Source organism: Callorhinchus milii, unplaced genomic scaffold, assembly GCF_018977255.1.
Source record: "Callorhinchus milii isolate IMCB2004 unplaced genomic scaffold, IMCB_Cmil_1.0 Scaffold5, whole genome shotgun sequence".
NCBI lineage: Eukaryota > Metazoa > Chordata > Chondrichthyes > Chimaeriformes > Callorhinchidae > Callorhinchus > Callorhinchus milii.
The window spans coordinates 35,088,621-35,114,749 of NW_024704746.1; the positions used below are offsets into that span (position 1 = coordinate 35,088,621).

The 26,129-nt window shown below is 36.6% G+C and overlaps 1 long non-coding RNA gene and 1 other non-coding gene across 2 annotated transcripts in view; both read left to right on the top strand.

Moving 5' to 3' along the window:
- The window catches only part of LOC121849158, a 38,608-nt gene extending 13,241 nt beyond the window's left edge, over positions 1 to 25,367 (top strand). The window contains exons 2-3 of the long non-coding RNA XR_006085119.1: positions 7,737 to 7,840; positions 25,341 to 25,367. This is a non-coding gene — a long non-coding RNA (uncharacterized LOC121849158). The remainder of the gene's footprint in view (positions 1 to 7,736; positions 7,841 to 25,340) is intronic.
- On the top strand, positions 8,946 to 9,017 carry trnaa-ugc. The gene has a single exon. It is a non-coding gene; the product is annotated as a tRNA-Ala (tRNA).
- Positions 25,368 to 26,129: the final 762 nt, after the last annotated feature.

Consider the following 26,129-nt stretch of genomic DNA (forward strand, 5'->3'; position numbering starts at 1 on the left):
TGACCAGCTTGTTATATATTTTTTTGAAGGAATTATTACCCCCGGAAAAACGATCTGCCTATCGACTAACAACCGGGTTCCTACTTACTATAGGTAAACAGAGGCGTGTGAAGTAAGGAAACTTGCCCAATGTTTTGCCTTGCCAGGACTCTCGCTTGCGAGGCGAGTGCTCTAACCACTGAGCTACAGGACCCAATTCAACATTAAAAAGGCCTAAGAAAATGACTGACAACTTTTATTCTTAAAATGGATAAATCTTCAAGACTGTGACATTGGGGCAATTAATACAAGTGTGTTCTTAGTGGTTTCTTTTATAGTACAGCCAGTGATTACTGGAGTATCACTTTTCAGTGCTTACTTGTGGATTTCCTGACAAAATTCAAAATTCAATCTTCTCAGTACATCAGCTGAATTGCAAAGATTAAAATACAGTAGTTGTCCTAGTTTTGTAACATACTAATGCTTCAGGTAATTTGTTACATACATTAAACAGAGTCTGGACTAATGGCAAAGCTGTAAACAGATTGCTCATTGCTGTTACGTTGTAAAGTATGTTGTGCTGATTTCCCATGATATGCAACAGTTTAATAAAAGCACATTTCTGAGCAGATATGTACCAAAAACACACATAGTGTTTTGTAATTTGTGTAAAGAAGATGTTTCATGGATTATTGAAAAAGATCTCAAATATTTACTTAACAGGACCCTTTTTGTCTTAAAAGGGAACTATACTGGATAAGAGTGAATCAGTTCAGAGTATTGCTTTAAATATATAAGACAGGACTTAAGATCACTATCGTAATCTACTGTAAATAAAACAAACATAAACACTATCCATGTTCCCATTCCTGCTGGTTTTACTTCCTATTCTCCTATGAAACATCAAACTATTTCCTAAAGGTATTGAACGTCATTTGTTAAAAGAAAGATACTTATTCATATTATTTATCTATGAAGAAAGTGAAATTGCATTCTCCTTGTTGCACTTCACAGATGACATCCATTCTTGTGGTCCCATGGAACAGGACCTTTCATTTTCTGTGAGAATCTGAGCATCTACCAGCTCTGCTTATCTCTGCAATCTTCATTCCCTTAAGTAACAATATCATATTTCATGAGTGTTTATTCCACATATCTACCAATAAGCAGAGAACAATATACTCTTCAGTCATGTTTGATTACTAGTACTGTACTTGTGTTCCTTTGTCACTCAATCACTGTTTAAATACAGGAGTTGGAGAGTTTGGTTACATTAACACTCAACAAGCTTGAAATCCCACCTTATCTTAGCTTGGAAACTATTTTGCCTTAAAATTTGAGATTGTGCAGAATTGTGGAAAAATCTTAAATCTCATTTTAATATGTAACTCAATTTTCTGCAGTTCAAACAAGGACCTGCTTTCAAATTAAAACTGAATTCAAAAACTCTTCACAACTCAACCCAAATTTAAATTTCAGAATAAATTGGTTTACCCATTAAGACTAGGTAGAATTTGGGGGGTCAAATGTTAATAGCTTTCTTAATGTAAGGTGCCCAAAATGCCACACAATATTCTGAATGAATTATTGCCAAAGATTTATAAGTGGTTAATATATGACATGCTTCATCTAAAAATCAGATATTCTTACGATGATCCATTTTAAATCAACTCAAATAGTTTCTATGACAAGAGCCTCATAATTATCTATGTTCAAGAGACTGCATAATTATGTATGTTCAGACATTTTAAATTTGAGCAGTAAGTAAATGCAATATAATTATGGAAGGTATAGTTGTATTAGCAAATTATCATATAAGGCTGTTTGTGGGTGATTGTGGGTGTGCAAATTTGCTGCCAAATTTGCCTACAACTACACAGTCACTCCACTTTAAAGTAAATATGATGAATCACTTTGAGATATTTCAGTGACCTGATAAGGCACTATATCAAATGCAAGGATTATTATATCATTATTAAAGTGTAACTTTTTGAACCTTTGAATGACTTAAAAGTTAAATTAAGTAAAAGTGCTGGTTTCCTATATGTTTCTGGAACAAAAAAAACAAGGTCAAATGAACTTGAACAGTTTCTCTGACAACAGTCTTACACTGAGTGGATGCTTGCAGCCAGTGGTAGGAAACCACATTGAAGTCTTTTTTTGTTTTTCTACATTGGCCAGTGTACACAGCCATTGTGTGCATATTTTAGGTTTGCTGTACAGGCCGGTACAACCTTACACATTTCCACTTTTAGACTCCATCTGTCACTTTGTTTCCCATCTGTCTAACGTGTCTTGGTTCTGATGAGTGTAATCAAAAGCCTTCTGAGTGTATTACATCTAGTCCTTGCTCGTCCCTGATTAACAGTTAATGCCTCAAGTTTCTTTCCAACTAATATTTATTGGTGTCAGTTGTAAACTTTAGATCCAATATGACTCAATCTGGAATCTGTCCTTAGTTTTCCAAGTATGGAGACTGATGTGAAGATATTATTTGAAACATTTGCTTTTTATGATCTCATATGAAATTCCTACCAAACTCCTGGGTAATCTTTTAATCTGGAGTGTTTTCAATGTCTTTAACATGGGTTAATATCATAAATTGTTGTGTTCTGATGTTGACTTCCTGCTGGCTGGCTGAAGCAATATGGTTTCTTGGATGTTATAGCAGAGATGGTATCAAAACAGAGTTCCCATGGGTCGGTACCTGCACAATTTTCTAGTTACAAATCAATCAGCGCCTCCCAAATTAGATCCTAAGATGACAAGAGAGATTCAGGTAAAGAAGGCCCTTCAATCCACCCAATCTATTCTTTCTAGAATGTCCACCTTACTATCTTCCAATTACTACACAAAGTTGTTCCCTTCAGCTTCAGCAAAATAGTTAGCCCAAAGCCATCAGTGGTGGCCATTGAACTAGCCAAGTATGCCATTGAACATATCACCACATGGACTGCAGCATTTCAGTGTCTGTTCACAGAATATTGGTTTAATTCATTTTAACATCACAGGATGCATTTTTCATTCCCTATGTGTTATAGATTGGATAATAGAAAAGCTGTAAAGCAGCAGTGATTTACGAACATCATATGAATCACAAGATTGGATTGGAGCTTTAAAATTATTTCCTTCTGTCTGATATTTTTAATACAGGCTGGATATTTTAATTATCTCATTGTTACTGACTCTGGCTGTGCTCCCTAAATGGAAGCTGAATGAGCTACAGAGGCTGCCAATAAGTTTCACATTGCCAGCTGGTTATTGCTCGTTTGTTTTTTACCATGACACAGTTGTACTGCAAGTGGCAACGGATATTTCTCTCCTGTTGACAATATTGATAAAGCAATGCTAAGGAGAACGTGAGGTTGTTCATTTTAGTGTCTGTTGTGCATTTTGATGTATGGCTCTTGTGGACATTCTATGTTTCCAGTGTTAACGGCAGCTGATGGTAGTTATCTATGACAGAAGGGTAGTAAATTTTTATGGGACATCAGCAAGTTTCCTTACAGAGATGTAACCTTCAGTTAATTACAGACAAATTCTACGGCAAATGCTGTATTGTACAAAAGTCCCTTAAATGTAACAAGTGGTAGGAAGCAGTGTATTTCTTGTTATGATTTGTTTCAATCCCATCAGGGAGGTCCATCCGTTTTGACAACTGAACTAAGTATAAGAGCTGATACACCAGTTATCTTCTGTTTGCATTTTACAGCGGAGGTAAGAGTAATAAACTGACTTCCCTCAGGATAAGATACAGTAGTTTTGCAAGGAAGTAATCCTTAATCTCTCCTGCTAGTAAATTTGATGGGTGGTATTGTTTACTGTTTCTCCAATTGGTTAATGTCAGCAATCCTATCTCAGCTTTATAACTCTCATCATTTAATGTTTCCTGCTTGACACATTTGCAAATTGAGAAAAAATAATCAACGGCTGACCATTTGGCTTCAATATAATCCGGATTCTGATTTATGACCAGATGCATGTTCATTTTGGCTTCTCAATAGCACTGTCCAGTGGCTGAAAGAGAAATTTACAGCTGTACAATTGCAAACACATAAGACAGAGCTTGACATTTAAAGCAAGTGGATGTCACGACACTCCAGCCTTAGTGGACACTTTCTTTTCAATATCTCTTTATAGTGAATATATCAGAGGATGTGAAGAATACAATAGAAGCCCCAAATGAAAAATCTGGATGGAAATGTTATTTGATTAATTGATTTAATTTTATATTTATTGTATAGATTGTGACCTTTCGATTACAAAGAGAATAATCAATACACAACATCTGAAAATTTCTGCTCTTTAAAGTATTATATTTCTATTTTTTTCCAAATCCAAAATGCCTGAGCCCCAGTTTTAAAGCGATGAGCTTCAAAAGAAAACACTTTGAGACAACAACAACAATTACATTTGTATAGCGCCTTTCACATCGGGAGGACATCCCAAGGCACTGAACAATCAGTGTTTTGGACCATACCCTACACAAAAGGTGCTATATAATGTACATGATGGGTCAGTCTGAAATGAGTGCATGTTTCAAATCAGTTTGTAATTTGTATTCTTACTCCACCTTCTGTTACTTCCCAATGAAGGTTGATATGACTTTAACTATTTGAAGCCTTGAAGACTTCTTCCTTAATGTGATTGCACCGAACAAATCTATCCTAAATCTTTTGGTTTATCAATTTGAGCACAGAATGTGCCAACACTGGGCCAAAAGTGGAGATTATTGGAAGCACGACCTCAACATGCTGAACATACAATGTTTGCTTTGTTTTGAGTGGATTGGTAAAAATATTGATTGAGTAACGTGGCAGTATATAACCAAGTTTAGTAAAATGATCACATGTTTCTGATTTTGAAGCAGTCTGTCAATAACAAATGCATTTTTGGTTGTGAAGGTGCTAAAAGCCAGATTCAGCTGTTACAAACTTTACGGATTATGATTTTTGTCGAATGAAAATAAATTATTAAAGCTATGTCATTCAATTAATATTTTCCAGATTTGTGGTTTACACTCCCACAGAGCACAAATTAACATACTTTAGGTTTGAAGATAAGAGAGATGGGGAATTGTGTCAAGTAATTTAATTTCTATGTTGCTGAAATGACTGAGTTTTCAACAATTTAATTGAACGTGACTCCTGTAATGGCAGAAATCCTGGATGTTAGACAGCAATTCAAGCTTCACACACAAAAACATCTAAACTTCAGTAACCTGCACTCAAAGACACCCAGTGAATGGTTATTGTCATTTTATGGCTGCGCTAAACCAATTTGCTGCAAATAATACAGCAAATACATTTACTTTATCTATATTTCTAGTAGTCACGTGACTTTAGCTCTTGTTCACTGCAGAGAAGTTGAAGACATTAAAAAGAATCAGGTTTAATTCAGTCCATTATGCCCATGCTGGCTCTTTGAAAGAGCAAGCTATTCAGATTCATCTACCTGCCTTTACCCCATAGCATAACCGTTCAATTTATGCTTTTTTAAATAGAATTTCCCTCTCCTTCCCCCGACCTTGCTAAAATACCTTTAGACAAAAGAGGTCAGCAAATCTTGGTCTCTAAAGCTGTCAACCTTCTCAGCTGCAGTCCTAGTATTTCTGACTTGGTTGACAAAAATACCTTTTTGTCCTTCGTCAGGATTGAAAACCCAAGATTCACAAACTGGATTTATTGTATAATTTGTGACCTCTCTTTTGCAAATATTGGATTGTGAAATTCTGGGGAAGCGCATCATAAGTCAATAATGTTTAATAAAGGACCAGAGAAACATCGCATTTCCTGTGTGATTTTAATCTCTGGCTTTTTTTGCCCACCGTTGGCAGTTTAGGATTCAGCGTTCGCTGGCTGTAAATTTCACAAACCAATATTCTCAAACCAGAAATCCAGATTAGCACAATTTACCTGAGTTGTGAATATGAATAAAAGTGGAATTTGCTTCCGATCAGTGCCTCATCTACTATTGGGGTCACCTTGAGCTCTCATTGGGGTCACCGTGGCCTCCCTAAAGCATGCTCTTCTTGTTTACTCCAACATAGACTTCAGAATTTCAATCAGCACAGCTGGAGGAACATCTGTTGGTTGTCTAATAGGGATCAAGTGCCCAATTTCCTACTTGTTATGGTGCTAAAAGTATGATTAAAATGGGTGTGCCTCAATAGGGCTCTTATCTTGTCACCAGTGCTAAGTTCAATTGCTCTTTATTGAGAACTGCAATTTTTCAAGTGTTGCAATGCCATGGGAAATATATGTCTACAAAGTCTTTAAACATTAAAGTCCTCATAAATGTTTTAATAATTGTGACTGAAATAGTATATCAACCTTATGGAATATTAGCATTAAAAAGCGGGCATCCCAGTTAATTCAATGCAGATTGTATTAAACATAAAGACAGGAACCATTTTCTTCTGAAGTTTTGCTGTAAGCACCTTATTTTAAATTAACTTTCAAATGCATTCGTGTCTCAAGCAATACACTGAAGTACATTCACAGCACCACCAAAATGCATTAAAGTTCAGAAAAATAAAATGAGGGAGAAAAAGTCATCTTAAGACTCGCAGAAAATTCACAAGAAACATAACAGTTTATTCAGCTAAATATTACTGTAAACAAAGTGGGTGTTCATTTGTAACTGACAAAACTTTTTAATCTCTGTAAGGAAGTTTAGGGTTATAATTAGAAGAGGCCATTCAACAGAGTCCAAAAAATTGTAGTTATTTTATAATTAGCTTAAATTAATGGTCTGCAATGTGGAATTATATTGAACCATGTACATCCAGAAGGTCACAGGTTAGATCCTCAGTACAGTTAGTTGATCTCATCTGTAATTGTAGAGAAAGTGCTATAATTTGCTTCAATATCCCAAGCGGTCAAAAAGGGAGTCTTGAGACAGGCCTTGAAGGAGGCAAGGGAGGGAGCGAGGCAAAGGGATTGTAGGAAGGAGTTCCAAAGGGTGAAGGCAGAGAGGCTGAGGCCTTACCGCCGATCGTGGGGTGGGTGGATGGGGCACATGGAGCAGGACGGAGCTTGGGGACCCAGTAATCTGTTTGAAGTGTATTAAAATATCCTCTTGATATGAAATGCAGTTAAAAAATATTTTTTTGCACTTAAACAGCATCTCCTAGCAAATTAATAGATTACAAGTCTACTTTCTGTCTTCTGCTTAGCTAATTATATTGAATCGAAAATATTTTAACATTGCAGTTATTTGTTTTAAGCATCACGGTTTAAATAGCAAGTGCATACTATTATAGGAGTGATACCTACCAATTCTTACGAGAAAATACTTATTCGCAACTGTTATAATAATAAAATAATAATCCTTGCATTTGTTATAGCGCTTTTCACGTCGGGAGGACGTCCCAAAGCGCTTCACAGAATATAGTGTAAAGTGAATGTTGCTGTTGTAAATTCTCTTGACAAGATTGGATTATAAAATAGATTAATGGGGTAATTGTTTTTATGTAAATCGTTCTTTCATTTATTAATTTGAAATGGTAAGATGTACTAAAGAGCGTTATATATCAATTTGTCTACACTACTTTTAGGATTTTAAGACTATATTCTTGAATGTTTTATTTGATGTCCCCATGATAGAAAGGCAGAGAGCAAAAGAAATAAAATTGCAGCAGTACGTAAATGGTGTCTACGGTTATAATACTTATTTTTAAAACATATTTTTAATTGCTGAAGTGGCGCTGCGAGTGACCCCATCTGGTATTAATTTATTTCACATTTTTATTGCAGCTCCACTTCTACTCTGAGAAATATGGCCTTGTCTAAAAGTAGATGAAGTACACACAGCGCAGTGAACATAGCTTCAGAGGAGAAACAACGGCTGCAATCCTTTTGTAAGTAGCCTGGAGCCTGAAGACCAATAAAACAGCAGGAATTATTTACTGTAATGACGATTAATTTGTGCCGTTTTCTGAGCACTGAAGGCACAACTGAATTGAAATCATCATTGGCAGCGGATCCTTGTTTATCTTTTATTTTGAAAACTAGGTTGAATGCATAAAAGCAATCATGGCCTGGGCTGCTTCAGTTTAGAGTTAACCTGTTAAGAGTTATGAGCACATTTTCAGTCCACTGGAAGTCCAACAGCAGTCAGAGCTGCACCCTTCATTATGAGTTCTCAAGGACACCATTTGGGATAGTTCTGTAATTAGCATCAACGTGAGTGCAGCGGAGTGAGCGTGAAAACAGTTTTGAGTAATAAACACAGGTATGCCAATACCTGGACTTAATGAGCTTTGCTGATGGAATAAATAAATCATCTTCCAGACTCCCCAAAGCAGCTGCTTCATTTTAGCAAACAAAGCATATGGCCCTGTCAGAACTCATTGGTTTGATCCCCTCAGTAAAATGAAAGCCCTATGAAGGTAATCCAAGAACAATAAGTGCTTCAAAAATGGGTCCAAACCAGAATCTAAGTGACAGTTGGCAGCATTTCTAGTCTGTGTCACTATCCTTCACGTCTGAAGATCCATCTTGATGAAAACATTGAACAATGTTACAGAAGCAACCTGTGAAACATTTGCATCACCCTCTGAGATGTTCCATTCCAACTCGCGTAGTCCGTCTGGCAAATTGCGAAGTTTTATAAATTGATCTTATTTCAAGCCGTCCGTTTCTTATGTCACAATGTTATATTTCATACTGAGAAATTTAGATGAAGAACCAAATCCCCCGAAGTGCAGGACATCACCAACACTGAAAAGAGCACGAGAGTCACGAACAAGGTGTATTTTAAAAGTCTATTAATTGTAGGAGGAAGAGAACATTCGAAAGTAATTGCACTGTTTTCTGTTCCTGGGAGAGTATTTGTTAGAAAAGTAAAGTGGATAACAAACATAGAAACTGGGAAAAGGCCATTCATCTCATTGAGCCTGCACTGCCATTTTATTAGCTCATCTTTCTAATCGCATATTCATGCCTTTTCCACATTGTTTGTGGAGTTCTGTAGCTCAGTGGTGAGAGCATTCGCCTTGCAAGCGAGAGACCTGGGTTCGATTCCCAGCAGGGTGAAACCTTGGGCAAGTTTCCTTACTCCACACGCCTGATAATAATCCCTCAAGAAAAAAACAGTAATAATTTGGTCACCCATCCACGACTGTTTGTGGGACACTGCTGTGTGCAATTGGCTGCCGAGTTTCACCCACAAAATATACTGTCAATTCACTTTACAATATATTCTGTGAAGCACTTTAAGACATCCAGAAGATGTGAAAAGTGCTATATATCAAATGCAAGGACTATTATTATTATTGTACTCTTACTGCCCAAATGTTTGCCTATCACCCTCTTCAATACCTGTTTATAACACATTCCATCTATCATTTTTAAATCTAAGTAATTTAGGCAAATTTGAATATTCAAGACATTTTTGTATCAAGTGAAATACAGAGGTTTCCTCAATGATGATGACTGAATTACATAACTTGTCACCTCCCATTCAATCAGAGAATGCCTCTCCTATCCCATACCTTTTAACGACCAATCAATTCCCTATTCATATCACTAGAGTGTCTCCAATTTTAATACATTTTAGTTAGTAATCCCTTGTATGAAATCTTATAAAATGACTTTCTGAAAGTTCATACAGATAACATCCATCAACCCTCTATCTACCATCTCAGTGATTTTTATCAAAAAATTCTATTAACACATGCTATATTTTCTAATATGTTATGATGTATTTACTTCAGATATTTACAGAGATGAGATTTGTATCTAGTCACTTTGCGATAGACTTAAAGACACAGGCTCGAAGAAGGAAGGATGGAGCAATAAACCTCAGGGACATTTAGTTTCAGGCCAGAATGCTTTGAATCTTTGCTGTCCAAATTGTCACTGAAATATTTGAGAATTTCACATTGCTAATCATAGTGTACAGTATCTTGTTGCACAAATGTTGTCTGCATTGTAATGTGGTAGGTTGATTTGTTGAGTACCATTGCATTAAATTACACAGGTATGGTTGGAAACACAAACAGATTGGTTTGGATCTGCAGAACGTCCAGGTGTTTGTTAATTGCAACCATAAGGTTTCTTTTCATTTGTTTTACTTGAATAAAAAAACTCTTGCTGATTTATAATATCGTATGAGTAATGATCTTCTTTATGGATTGTCTGTTTGAGAATTTTCAATGTTTTTTCTTTGGCTGGAATAATCATGCATCTTAGAAAATAACTACAATAACATATGGATATTTTAAATGAATATTCATAACACCACATCAATGTTTCATTCCTTTATTGCTGGATGCCACATAGAATTGGATTTTCTGGTGGGTTTTGATGAAGGTACTTGGGGAGTCATCATATCTATTTAGTCTGAAACACTAACACTTTAGGTTTTACTTTTGTAAGTGTAGAGATCAGAGAGTGACAACATTGTCCATGGAGTAACTGTAAGATAAGCTGTGACCAAATCACTCTGGGCAGATCTAGGCAGCCTTGGACAGTAAACATAGGGAGTGTTATCCTCAGTGTTAAGAAGAATTCAAATATTGGTCATCCACATATTCTCTTTTAGAATCGCAAATTGTGGAATCCTGTAGCTTAGTGGTGAGAGCACTTGCCTCGCAAGCAAGAGAGAATGAAACCCCGGTTTGATTCCTGGGCAGGGTGAAACTTTCGGTAAGTTTCCTTACTCCACAAGCCTCTGTTTACCTAGCAATAAGTAGGAACCCAGTTGTTAGTTGATTGGCAGTTCGATTTTCCGTGGGTAATAATCCCTTCAAAAAACTTTTGATCATTTAATCCACAACTGTTTGTGCGACACTGCTGTGAGCAATTGGCTGCGCAAAATATACAGTTACACTTTACAATATATTCTGCGAAGTGCTTTGAGACACCACAAAGATGTGAAAAGGCACAACATCAATTGCAAGGATTATTATTAAATTCAATTTACCAACATTCAGACCCTTGGCTTGGTAATCACATTTATGCTCAACTGGACAAACAAGCGGCAATGGTGAAAAAGTTGGTTGAACAGTAAGACTACTCAAAATGCTTAGTCCCTGCTTGTCACTGTCACCAGCTCTCACGTGCATCAAATCCCATTTCTGCCCAGTGATAGACTGTTTGAGAAGTTCAAGTGGAAACCCATCTCTTGCTCTTGGACTCAGTCCAGTCTAAAACTGAACTTGATGAGGATGGGTACTTCAAGTCACACTCCATCCTATATATCAAATGAAGAGATTCAGCAGGATTGTCAATCTTCCACATGATTATAACTCCACACAATTGCCAGGAACACAGCTCTGCAACATCTATCAGTCCAAGAAGCTGAACAAAATACCAGAGTAGCAGCAATGTTAAAAATGTCACTTCTTCTGCCTATAGAATCTTCTCTGAAGCAATGAGATCAATTTTGTGGTGTTTTTAGATGGATTTCTTAATTAAGAAATCTAGAAGTCTGTAATGCTGACTGGTTGCATTTATTTTTTCAGGTCACGAATGTTTGTGACTAAAGTCATTGATGTTTGTGACATACATCCAGTTACCATAAATAATTTCTTTTAGTATTTCAATAGTATTAGTATTTGTTTTTTTAGCACCAGAAATTTAATCAGTTACTGTTACTCAGAACTCTCTCATCGGTCCACAGAAGCTTAAATACAGAGTCAACCCTCACTTGATGTATTGTTGACTTATTAGACTTGTGAAATAAAACAAATGGAAAAACTCCATGGCTGAAAGTCGTGAAATACCAAAAGAAATACTAAAATCAATAGCCGGTCAGTCAATATCCAAAAGACAACAATATCATAAGGATTTGGACGTGACTTTCAAGAAAAAGCTTAGATATACCAGATGGTGTTTCTATATACTTTCTCTAGGTTGATCTGAGCTCTCAGGAACTGCAATGGTCAATTTCATGAGACATCTGTCTTTAAAAAATACTGCTGGCAGTAAGTTAAGGTATTGATCAAAGGCAGGCAAAGGTCATATGGCAAAATAGTGAAAATGCAGAAGAGACTCCCTTAACCAAAATAAATGTGTTAGAGAGATGGGAGGGGGGTGTGGTGGGGGGCAGAACTTGATATATTAGTGAAGAGCTTTTACAGAAGCTATGACTGCACATCATATGGGTTCCCTGGAAACTGGGCAAAGAGCCAGTTTTCCACAGTTCTTTCAGCACCAGCTTCTGAATTGAAAAAAAATCACAATTATATGCAACCATATGTTTTGAGACAAAATAGTCTTATAGGCTAAAATTATGTGGGATGCATGTCTATCGCCAAAGGGGATGCTGAGAACTATAGAAAGTATCCTACAGCAACATGAAAGCAGGTTACAATAAAGACAACAATTGACTACACTTGTCTGCTATAGAGAAAGAAAGACCCAATGGGTCAAAAACAATTGCTGTTACCCACGGAAACCAAGGTGACCCAGGTATAGAACAGCTAAACAAGAAGGAAACCATTGGAGGATAACAAATGTTACGCCAAACATCTGTGATGGAGAAAATGGTTGAGAGCTTTATTTGGGATGCTATCAATGTTCATCTAAGAATACAGAGTACAGTGACCATAAGGAGAAATCAGTATTGGTTTAGAAGTAATGCTTTATTTTGCTGATCTGCTGAATTTCTTTGAGGAAATAAGTAAATTAGTCATTAGTCGATGCAGAAGATTTTCAGAAAGCAGATAATAAAGTTTCATTATCAAGCAATAACTTGTTGTTTGGATTTTGTTAAACTTGTTCTGGTTAGCAAAATGAAACTGTTGGACTGAGGCACTTGTGTTTGTTCATTAAATGTTGAATGATTTTAGTTCTGGGCTTATGTGTGATAAATGGAAAGCAAAGACTATTTTGCGAAAAATAAACATTGTGCTCACTACCATGTTCGTTCATTCTTCAAATACTCACCAGAAAATCATACTTATTATTCTGGCAGCATCTGTTAAGGTATAAAGACCCATGACTTGACCTCACTGAAATATGCCAAAGGTGGTATCAATGTATCAAGGGAAATATACCACATCAAAATCAGACATTCTGGAGGATGCAAAAAAGAAGATCCAGCACAGTTCTGCTTGTAAGTAGATCTTAAACATCATACTTACTTATCTGGGTCCCACAGATAACAGCTAGGTCAAGAAACTCATCCCGATTGGGATAAATATATGGATGACTTTGTGTCCAAACCTACCCATACACATACATATATATACTCTCATAAATAAATTAGCTTAAACTCTGTGCTCCCTAGTGCCGTCACGATCTTCCAGCTGGTGCACTCTGTTTGATTGTAAAGGAAAACCTATTGTAAAATTACTTTCTGACACTGAACCCTCTCCTTCAAACTATGAATCCAGAAAACTCCACTTAGATCCCATGGATGCAGTTGTTATGTTGTAAAGACAACTTCAGGATAGATATCAGGATGTTTTTCTTTACTCAGAGGCCAATTAATGACTGGAACAGTTGTCAGGAAAGGTGGTTGAGGTCAGGATGCTGGAGTCATTCAAAAAGCAGCTAGATGCCATGATGGGAAGATGATAGGATGGGGATAGAATCAGATGAGATGAAGAGCTTTCTTCATCGGAACCAATTTCTGTCAACCTGCGGGAACTCCACTCCAGTAATAGATTGCCTCAGAGCTGAATTCCTCTGAGTCAATATGAAATACTTCTGGTTACCAGAAAAGGCCCCATTTACAAGACTCAGGTTGCTTGTAAAAGAATATAATTGAGAAATATTGCATATTAGACTCTATATTCATTGTTAATGACAGTATACTTAACGGTATGCATAATATCATACCTTAGGATTTAAAAATATTAGCAGGAACGAGCGTAGGACAAGAAAGCATAAGTATGACTAACAAATCTTGAACGAGACTTCAAATTAAGATTTATTTTCTAGAGAAGTGTACATCTGGAATGGATTTCCAGGTAGAAAGTTACAGAAAAGTGAACAGAACAAATCTATTGTTGATACAATACAGTTATTAAACAAATAAGATCAGATTGAAAAGAATTAGCTAATGAATTAGGACTATTTATGTACATGTGCCCATTGGCCCATTTATAAATGTAGAGTAAGTATTGACATTACAGTGACAATATAAACATTTAAAACAAAATATTCATTGAGGTTAAAGAAAATTGCAATTATTTGCTGCAAAGTTATAAAGTATTCTGTGCTGCAGCACAGCAGATGGCTAAAATGCACGACAAATTGAGTTCACATCTGTGCACAGTGACACAAGTCCTCAGTGTATCAATTCATTGGACTACAGAATGGTAGAATGTGGGCTCTCCTTCACAATTATTACATAGGAAAGGCACTGAGTGGAAGTGAGGCACCTTGTCAGAGGGACATAGGGAAAACTGGAGGTTAAACTATACAGAGTATGTCACGTACATATTCTCAAAGCCAATTAGAGAGAAGTATTATTACAAATAATAATAATCCTTGCATTTGCAATAGAACCTTATCACCTCAAAGCACATCACAGGATTTGAGACGTCTTGAAGATGTGATAAGGCGCTGTATCAAATGCAAGTATTATTATTATTATTAATTGCTGGAAAGTGCAGTCACTGTGTATTTTGTAGGCAACCAAGACAGACAATTTGCATACATCAACATCCACTTAACATGTAGACATTTCAACCCCAAACACTCTGAGTGTCAGCCTAGTCTGTGAACACAGAGGCCCTATATGGGATTTGAACCTACAGCCTTTTGACTCAGAGGCAAGAGTGCAACCAAGTGAGCCAGGCTGACCTCTGATTGATGTAGATCTGGGAGCATATTTTAGTCAGGGATTAGCACATAATATAATGACAGGAAAGGGGAGACTCAAAGTGGGGCACATGTTGCTTTTAGTGTTCACCTGAAGAGTGCAGAACAAGAAGGAGTAGCAAATAGTTGGATTTAAAAGCACAGGAATTGCAAAGCTCATGTAATTAAAGTTAATTTAAATAGCTGGAACCAGCTTGATAATGGAGAGCAGAAGCAAAACAAATGGGCACAGAAATATAAGGAGGCCATTAGCCAGTGGAATCTTGTCCCAATCTGTTCCATTCTGAGTTCCCAATTTTTCCCCTAATCACAAACAATTTGGAGGCAAATATATTCCAGTGACTCCAATCTATATGATCAGAAGTAAGAAAGATTGACAATATTCAAATAGATCTGGACCATTAAATGGATAAACTGAGGAAACAAGATGGAGAAAGGAACTCACACCCATTGGCAATGATCCAAAAGGAAAAGGATTGCTTGTTGCTGACTATTCACTGAAAGTATTCAGTCAATGAGAACTTGTTATGGACAAGATGCATCTTGAGGATGCTTTGTTATAAATTGGAACTAGGATTCGCAAGCATAGGGGCTAAGTTTGCAGATGACATGAAGCTAATAAAGGTGGTAGATTGTGAAGCTGAACAAGATAGGGTACAGGAGGATTGAACTTACTTGGGAATTGAGCAGATCGGTAGCAGATAACATTCAATATGGAGAAATGTAATGTACTTCACATGGGCACAAAAANTCCTGGAAGGGACTATTATTTGAACGGAAGGAAAATAATATGTATGGAAAATTAAAAGGACCTGAGGATCCTGATTGACAATAAATTGAAGCTCTCCCAACAATGCTCTGTGGCCATGAGTGAAGCAAACCAGATGTTGGGATGTATCAAAAGATCAATAACAAACCAAAATAATGGGGTAATCCTGCCACTGTATAAATCATTGGTGTGACCATACTTAGAGTACTGTGTACAGTTCCGGTCACCATAGTACAAAAAGAATATTGGAGAAATCAAAAAGATACAGATGAGGGCAACCAAAATGATTGAGGGAATGGAGGTACTGGGCTATGAGGAGTGACTAAGTAAATTGGGCATGTTCATACTGGAAAAGAGAAGATTGAGAAGCGACCTGATTGCTGATTTTACGATTCTAAAGAGACTAGAAAATATCGATCATGTTTCAACTTGTCCAGGATAGTAAAACCAGAGGACACAGCCTGTGATTGAAGGGGGAGAAATTCAGAACAAATCTATGCAAACACTATTTAAGTGAGAGGATAGTGAACCTATGGAATAAGCTCCTTAGAGAGACAGTTGAAGCAGGAAGTGTTGATTCTTTCAAACACAGATTAGATAGTTTTCTTTTAGGTAATAACATTATGGGATATAGTACATAAGTAGTTTGGGACATATGTGAATGCGACCGCCAGGAAGGTGGAATGCGAACTAGATGGACCTTGGTCTGTTTTTGTATAATATTTCTTATGCTCTTTTGTTCTTATTACGAAACAAGGTTATTCCAATCCTCCAGAACTCATTGATAAGACCATTGTTACACTATTGTGTGCAATTTCCAGGAGACTACCTTTAGTGGACATTGATGCATTGTTGGCTGTTCAACGACAAGCAACTAGAGTGATTTCAGGAGCTAGGACTATATTTATGAAAGGAGCCTCAACGAATTGAGGGGGTTGGGTGGGCATAAATCAATCCTTCTAAATGATGGCAGGCATACCTGAGGTGGAATTAAATAGGTTATTTAACCTGGATTGTACCTGCACAACTAAAGAATAGAGCACGAGTACAAAATTAGAAAGCCTCAAGGGAGAACAATCACTTAAAAGAAAATTTCCTGCAGAGTGGTGGGTTTGTGAAATAATGGGCTCCTAAGCAAAAGCAGATAATGTAAAAAAAAATGAGGTGAGATTAAAAGGATAAACTAGGTAGTCAGATCAGAGAGTGATTCTTATGTTATTAAATTCATTTACAAAGATATTGGATAAATACCTGTTTCAAATCACGATTAAAGTTTGAGGATAAACATAAACACAAGTAATCAAATATACTGTGGAGCATAATACTGTGAAATAAGCAACCTGTGGAGATAGAAGACAGATTTCATTAACAAATTCAAGAAGGGATTGGACATTTGGCAAAGAATTCAATTTAGTGTATCAGAAACCAAGCAGTGTAGTTTTTCTTTGAGATCCACCAGATGGTCTTTTCTTGTCTTTTACATTCTTGCATACTTGTTCCTGTGCTTCTGGGACTCCCAATGGTTCATTGGTGACACGCTCATGTTTAGAGTTGCAAAAGTAGCTTGTAAATCAAAATTGTTATATTATATTGATATATCAAATACATTGAGGGTCTGAAACATTTTTCTTGGTTTATGTACTATTGGTTGCCTTCCTCAGGAGGTTGAGTAGGTTAGGTAGGGCACTTAATAAGGTAAATGAAGAAAGTCCACTTAAAATATTTGCAGAATAGAATTATTCAAAAGGGAACTTTCTCAAATCTCATGACCTCATCCTGTTCCTGATTTTCTCTCATTGTAATAATAATAATCTTTCCACTTGATACAGCACCTTATCGCGTCAGTCTCAAAGCCCTTCACGGGATTTACTGTGACTGTATTTTTACAGTGACTGTATTTTTAGGCAAACGAGGCAGTCAATTTGTGCACAGCAATGTCGCAGAAACAGCGATTAAGTGAGTGACCAATTTTATCTACATTGTGTTAAACACCATTCTGTTTTAAGCACATGTGAAATTAAAATAATTAGGGACAGCTTGCCTGTCAATGGTAGGATGGATAAGGTGAGGGACATGAAGCAGGCCAGTGTTTGCTGAATGAAGGGAATTACTAAGTAGATGTTTAAAACAAGAAGTTTACAAAGGAGCAATTTCTGATTCTCACAAGGGGTAATAGTGTTAAGTGGCAGGTCACAAGGACTTACATTTTTAATTATGATCTTTATTAATTACTTGAATGAACTAATCATGAGCAGGTTTGCAAATCCATTGAGGTCTAATTTGCCGTATCTCTAAACAGATTTCTTAAAAAGAATTGGATAATTATAGTATTTCTAAAACATTAAGGAATGTCCTAAAAATGCATTAAAATAATGTTTCAGAAATTCTTTATTGCATTCTACAGCGATTTAGATATTTGATAATTGCATACATTTCTTCTCAAGAAATCTATTCAGATATACCTTTTGCAAATACCCATTGATATTCTGTTGCAATAAAAATATTTCCAGCAATACTCAAAGAAGATGAGACATTGGCTGCACTGAAACCCATGAGCTATAACAAATACAAGGATTATTATTATGACTTTATTATCCTGGTCAACAATCCCCCAAACAAAATTAAACACTCACTTAATGACTGTTTGTGGAATATTGCTATGTACAAATTGGCTGCTGCATTCACCTGCAAATGCACAGTCATTATGAAATGAATTTGGCTTTGAGATGCCTCAATGCTTTAATAAGGCATTATATCAAATTAAACACTCACTTAATGACTGTTTGTGGAATATTGCTATGTACAAATTGGCTGCTGCATTCACCTGCAAATGCACAGTCACTATGAAATGAATTTGGCTTTGAGATGCCTCAACAACTTAATAAGGCATTAGATCAAATGTAAGGATTATTACTATTTTTACCATATTTGCAGGATTGCTTCCAGAAAGGAATGAGTTAAACATCCTTCCAAATGAGGTAATTTTCTGCCACAACTGCTCAAGTCTTCATCAATCAAATAAACTACACAGGTTAATAAAATGCTGTAACTCCTGTTAATAACCACTTCAAACTAGCCCTTGGCTACATTCCCTTATGTTTATTATTTTACTTACTCTATGCTAATGAAGAAATTAGGAACAAATAACCTATGCTGTAGTCACAGTCATCTGAATTATTAAAGAAGCAACAGTTTTAAGATAGTTTTCCCAGATGGAGGGCATTCTGAATGCTGAGATCACGATCAATATTGCTTCTCATCTACCAGCGAGAGGGACAAATAGGGAGAATCATCAGATTCTTAAATGCAATCCTAATTTGGAATACCGTTTCTATTGAAGAACTGATGAAAGCGGCTTCTAAAGTAGGACTGAATTAAACAATTTTCCACAAATCTGAGCGGCCTTCATTTTTAATACAAATGACCTTGGTGAAAAGATTGGGACTTTGGGATTCTGGTGCTCAGATCGCTTCAGTTGGTAACCCAATAGGAAACAAGTGAATTTGAATAATGTGCGGCTATGAACTTGGAGATGATGACCTTCTAGTTGGGAGTGACGTGTTAAACCAGTTAAACAACATTTATCTTCAAAAGATATATGGTGCTGGGCTCAGTTGTTGAAGACACTGTTTTGAGTGCAAAGAAAAGTAAGAGAGTTTAGGTTGTTTCCCCAAACTGTGCTGTGTTTTCCAATCTCCACTGGCTGAACAACAAGTGCCAGGAACTGCATAATTCATAAGCACCACAGTGTGTGAGGGTGAGTTATGATGGTCATTACTTGTGTGGAGGATTCTCTCTTAAAAATATAATTTTCCTACTGGATTGTCTGTTTAAAATAGGAACTTGATGAGTGAGATTGAATCGAATGTTTCAGCAAGCTTTAGTATTAATAATTGATCTGTTTCCATTTTGAGAAAATATAATTAAAGGCTGTTCAGGAACTGTCACTCACACCATTTTTATGACATCAGATTGGGACAAAGGGGATCATTCCATCTTCATGCCAGTAAATGGAACAACATTTGGCAGTAAATACATTGAGTAACACAGAAACAATCATATTTTTTGCCAATTTATTAGCTCACTATCTTTCCAATGCCATTTCTCTATCATTTTTCCTTATCTGTGTTCTTCCCAAGTATCTCCCTCTTAAATGGCTCAAATGATTCTGTATCAACTGCCTTCTTGAACAACGAGTTCCACATTTTCACAATCTTTTCGTGCTGAAATTTTTAACCGTTTTGTCTCTAATTATAAGATTATATTCTATTTGTTCTGGATTCCCCTATTAGAGTGAAGAGTCCATCTATTCACCTTATCAAATCCTTTGCTATTTAATCATTTCACTCAGGTCATTCCATAACCTCATCAGCTCACAACCCACTGTTATATACTCAGCATATAAAGTACAGTAGAGGCACAACCATATATACAGCATGCAAAATTAGCAGAGACATAACCCACTTCTATATACATGGGAAATACAGGATGAATCAGACACAACCCATTGCTATATACATAACACGTAAAGTATAGTCAAGACACAACACACAGCAAGTAAAATATAAGTATGATGCTCAAAAAGAAACTAAAGTAAACCAACACTGTCAAAAAATGGACCCAGCTTATTTATTGTATAAATGATTTGGACACTCCTGCAAAATGCATTAATAAATTTTTAGCGGTCTAATCAGTTCACCTGCATCCAATAAAGTATTGATCAAAATGCCTCCCTACATTTACAAAACTCATTTAGTAGCAGGGCCAATCTCAATTACTGACAAATATGCCATTAATTTTAAACCAAATATTTACATTTGCAATTCTAAGAAGGACACGGTCCAATAAATATGAAACATTGTAATGGTAGAAACAAAGGCCCCACATAGGTAATTTGCTGAGATTTATTAGGAGCTGATTTTTTTTTGCTAACCCAGTAAGGGGGAAGGTGTTTTGATTTACAGTGTAATCTTTTCTTTTTGAAACATGTCAGGAGCAATATTTCTATTGCTTTTTCACGGTGTTTTAACATAAATGTCTATTTCTTAAAAAAATAAAGTCTTGATTTTGTCCCTAAGAATCTACAGGAAAAGCGGAGGTTATCTCAGGTTTTTGACATTCAAATGCCAAGGAGATAGATGCAGCTTTTTTGCTTCACGGTATAATCCATGCATTATTAATGTGTTTTTTCCCCTTATATTAACAATGTAAAAAACTCCATTCCTAACTGGAGCGGAGTCTTTGGAAGCGAAGCAAACCAGCATATTTGTGAATATTTGCATTTCTTCACTGTTTTCCTGCTAAATGAAACCTGATGAAGAGCAACGATGAGATTCATATCGCTCTCCTTCTCCCTGTTTTTGCTAATTTTATGTAACTAGACCACCTGGCATGTGTAGCTCCCGAGAACTGCACAGTGCAAAGAGAATTACTAAAATGCCAAAGTGGAATGCGAGAAAGTCATCAGTTAATTATGTAACTAACTGACTCCCATTAACCCACATGAACCTCAGCTGCCTTTCTCAAGCCTTGAGTTAATGCACAGGTCGAGGAGGGAGGTGGGGTTCCTAATTTGTAAAAGGATTTGTAAATAGTGTGATCTGGAACTTCGCTCAGATGTCCATCTTCTGTTGGGCACCAGGAGCTCCCTATGGCCCCAATTCCAAAGCTAAAACTGATATCGGCATCTATCTAGAATTACAGAGTGACACATCCAAGTACCTACACGATTTGTTATTTACAACTCAATTCCTAATGTTGCAAATTAGACAGTATTTCTTTTGCAATGTTGTCATTAAATATCAGAATAGTGGGCCTATAACAAAAAAAAGTAAAATTCCCAAGTTAAGGAACACAGTATAAACCATCACTATTGATTTCAGAACTTCCTTAGTTATTATCTTAGACCAGTGCTCAGAAATATATTTTTTTGATGTTCTATAAAAGATCTTACTTAAAAGATCTTAAATCTTACTTTTACAATGCTTCTTGTATTCACTTACTGCATCACTTTTACATGGTCATTCATGGTACTGTTCAATGTTATATGGCCATAAGATCACTCAAGGTAGTCATTTTAGAGAGTACAGGAGAGTGAAATAATTATTTACTGGTTCAGGAATTGAAATTGTTTCCTTCTAGTAATGATATTTTCACTTATACACATTGTGCCTTTACCTTAGAAGAAAACCTGAACAGAAAAGGATAAATAGGGAACTGCCAGTGATAAATTATTGCCTTTTCCTTTCTCACTATGAATGTAATACTCTTTTTGTGGTATTCTCTCAAAAAAGTGATGAGATGGAGCAGAAACTATCCAACACACTGTAAAGGTGTTCACCATTTTTGTCAAACTGTACTTCACCTCATCCCTTTCCCAAATTGTGGCATTTTATTGGCTGGTATCATCTTTAGGCTAATTGTGATAGGGAACGTGTTTAAATAACGCTTGAATTGTCTCAATAAGACTGCAAATCACTAATCTTAACTGCCCGTAGGAACTCCTCTCCGACGTGATCTGGTCAGTTTAAATGCTAATAACAGATAGCAAGGTCTTAGGAGGCAAGGGGTTCCAATCATAAACTCGGACAGTAGAGCTTGAACAGTTCTTGCCTGGATATTTTGCAGCCTGTAGCTCACTTTCAGCTGGTTTTAAAATATCTTTCTTTTGGGAGAACTGTGTTGCAATGATACCTCATTCTTTCAGCTCATGTTGGACTCAGCCCATTTCAACTACTAGTAATACAGATGCTTGCACAATCAGTAGCGCAAATCACGATCGTCCACGTGCAGCTAGTGACACTGAGTGCTGGTCCGATGAACCTGGAATACAAACTTAGGAGCAAGTTCATCCATCGGTTCATATTTACATTACCTTTGAGTCAGCCAGGCCCTGCACAACCCCTCCCCTGAGGCAGATTTATTTATGATGGTGTGCAATTTGGGAGCACAGAATTCATGTGGTCTACACTGTGAGATGAAAGTCAAAACTCAGTCAACAATGCGTCTGTTCCAAGCTCCAATTGGCAATGCATTCACTCTGCATGGGATAGTACACCAGGATCATTAGCCCCTGCTTTGATATGAAAATGTGCATTGCACACTGACAGTTATTTCTTAGCTCTCCTTTGGGTTCCTCGACTTATCATTTCAGTGACATTTCCTTTTTTCTTTCAAATTGCTCGGGCTACACTAAAAGATGAAGTGAAGACACAACACAAGGTGCTGTGATTAATGCCAAGCAAATCTGTCAGATGGTGTGACAACTCACTAAAGAAGTCTTGCTTACAGTATGAATAGGCATGTGTGTTCACAGAGGATCTATATGTCAAACCATGGATTAAACTGTATCCCTGTGTAAACACTAACCTAAGCACTTCATTATTCCTTATCATTTTAATTTTGCTAATCCCATGACGATTATTACATTATCCTTATTAAAACAGTGAGCACCAACTGAATGAAATGCAGGGTGTTTAATATTTCAGTGAATAATGATTCTCAATATGACATTTTGTGGATATGTAGCTTTAATGAGAATTCGCACAGACTTGAGAAAGGTTCGATTGACTGAATGTACAAATTGCTGGACAAATATAACCAATTTGTCAGAAATGTTACCCCTAATTATCAATGCTGAATTCACCAACTCATTAGTCTAGGGAACTCTTTTTACTTGCTCAAAGATTTTGCTTTCACTGATTTCAGGACTGAATATAAATCTATGAATATTTTTTCAGCCAATCTAATGTTCTTTATACTGTTAGCACAACAAACTGATGAAAAAAAGGAAGAACAAGAACATAAGGTACAACAACAACTTCTATTTACATAGCGTCTTACACGCAAGCAATGCCTCATATAATCTAGCAGTGAATGAACCTGGATGTGTTAATCCTACAGGCCAAAGTCCTAATGGGTAGGATAGTTCGAGTTGGACAAGCAGCAGGAAAGCTTGTCAGACAGTACATTCAATTGCAAGCTATGTGGTTTCAGCTGGTTAGACTCCAGCAGTGCCTCAAAGCTACATACTGGGATCCCCAAACCTTGGCTCTTGCCAACCTGTATCTAATGCTCACTGGAATTAGGTAAGCAAGATGTGTCCCTCCAGGGAGAGTGTGCATTCCATTCCAATAAATATGTCTGCATTTTCCACATATAATAATAATAATAATCCTTGCATTTGATATAGCGCTTTTCACATCGGGAGGACGTCCCAAAGCGCTTCACAGAACACACTGTAAAGTGAATTGACTGTATATTTGTGGGCGAACGCGGCAGCCAATTGCGCAAAGCAATGTCCCACAAACAGTCGTAGATTGAAAATGACCAATTTATTATTGTTTTTGGTTTTGGAGGGATTATTATTAGGCGTGTGGAGTAAGGAAACTTGCCCAAGGTTTCGCCCTGCCTGGAATTGAACTCAGGTCTCTCACTTGCAAAGCGAGTGATCTAACCACTGAGCTACAGGACTCCACGTATAGGTGTGATACATGGAACTCTTAGTTTCTTTGAATGCTCTTAAGCAAGTTGATGGGTTTCCGCAAATGTAAGACAACTAGCTGACCACCCCCCACCAAAAAAAAGAATCAAATGTTGCAAAGGAGGGTAATTTCTTGGGTAAAATAAATGATGTGAGCTATGTCGCATAATTAAAATCCCTAAAGTTTTGACAATTTGATAGTTATTCAATAGCAATTATTCAAAATAAATAAAAAATCCTTCAGTTTAATTCTCTTTATATACTCCTCTCTTCTTCCACATCACAAGACTACAACATCAGAATTGAACATTTACTTCATGGCTGTTTGTGGGACAATGCTGTGTGAAAATTGATTGACATGTTCATCTACAAATACACATTTACTACACTGCTGTAAGGGTGGTAGAGGTCAGGACACTGAACTCATTTAGGAAAAGGCTTGACACTTTAGTACCGAAAATGGTTGGGCAGGTATTCTGAAAGGATGGAATTAAATGAACCAAAGGAGCTACTTCATCTGAACCTCTTTCATGGTATTATAATGATCCCCATGTTCAAATCATTTGCCAACACTTCATGCTTGCGAGAAGCATGTTCTCTTATATGCTGGAGGAATGCTGGTGTACATAGAACTTCACCCAGCACAAATCAATGCCTTTCTAGGTAAAAAAAACAGGAAGAAAACATTGTGGAAAAAAAGGATCCTGCTGCTTTAATATGCCATTCCTTCCTTTGACTGTTTTTATTACATATAGCTGCTGTAACTTAATTATGTAATCTGGGAATAATATCACAGTATGAACATAAAAGCTTTATATATATTATATATATACATAAACCCTTTTGATGCAACTGTTTCCCGACTATCAGACTGATGTGCTTAATAAAATATGTATTAAAATATTTTTTCATGCTGTGATAGTGGGAGAGCCATGCCTGAGAATGTAATGTATTTTAATTGAATTTTACAAAGGGTTTCTAGTGTTCTCATTTTGCCAGAGCAGCTTTCTTCACACTCACTTTATGTGATGCCACTTACGTGGCCATAACAATGAGATAACCCCTACGTGCACATTAGATACGTCCATTTGTGAGCAAAGCATAAATGTCACAAATTATTTTCAGTGACAGTTTATAATAATAAAATAATCCTTGCATTTGATATAGTGCTTTTCGCATCTTCTAGACGTCTCAAAGCGCTTCACAGAATATACTGTAGAGTGAATTGACTGTATATTTGTGGCCAAAACGCGGCAGCCAATTGCACACAGCGGTGTCCCACAAACAGTCATGGATTGAAATGACCAATTTTATTATTTTTTTTCTCAAGGGATTATTACCAGGCATGTGGAGTAAGGAAATTTGCCCAAGGTTTCGCCCTGCCAGAAATCAAACCCAAGTCTCTTGCTTGCAAGGTGAGTGCTGTATCCACTGAGCTACAGGACTCCAATCACAAAGTATATCACAAAGTAACACAACAATCGAGAAAATCTTCCACCCTCCAGTACTGACAATATTCCTCCTGATAAACCCAACATTTAACATTGTAAACATAGAAACCATTATAGAAAGATTACAGAACAGAAGGAATTAATTTGGTTCATTGTGTCTGTGCTTATTGACTGCTACTACTACTACTAATAATAACAACAATCCTTGCATTTGATGTAACATCTTATCACGTCTTCGAGCTATCTCAAAGCGCTTCACGGAATAAACTGTAATGTAAATTGACTGTATATTTTGTGGGTGAAATGCAGGAGCCAATTGCACACAGCGGTGTCCCACAAACAGTCGTGAATTGAAGTGACCAATTTATTATTATTAAAAAAATTTTAAGGAATTAATACCCCCAGAAAAGCGATCCACCAATCGACTAAGAACCAGGTTGCTACTTACTGCCAGGTAAACAGAAGCATGTGGAGTAAGGAAACTTGCCATGACGGGAATTGAACCCAGGTCTCTCGCTTGCAATGCGAGTGCTCTAACCTATAACCTATGTCTTTAAAAGAGTGTCTGCCAACTGTATATAAAATAGTTAAATACTTGAGAAGAAAAGAAGAAAATGTGCGATTCTTCAATTCATCTCTTAATCTAAAAAGGAAAATGAAATGTTATC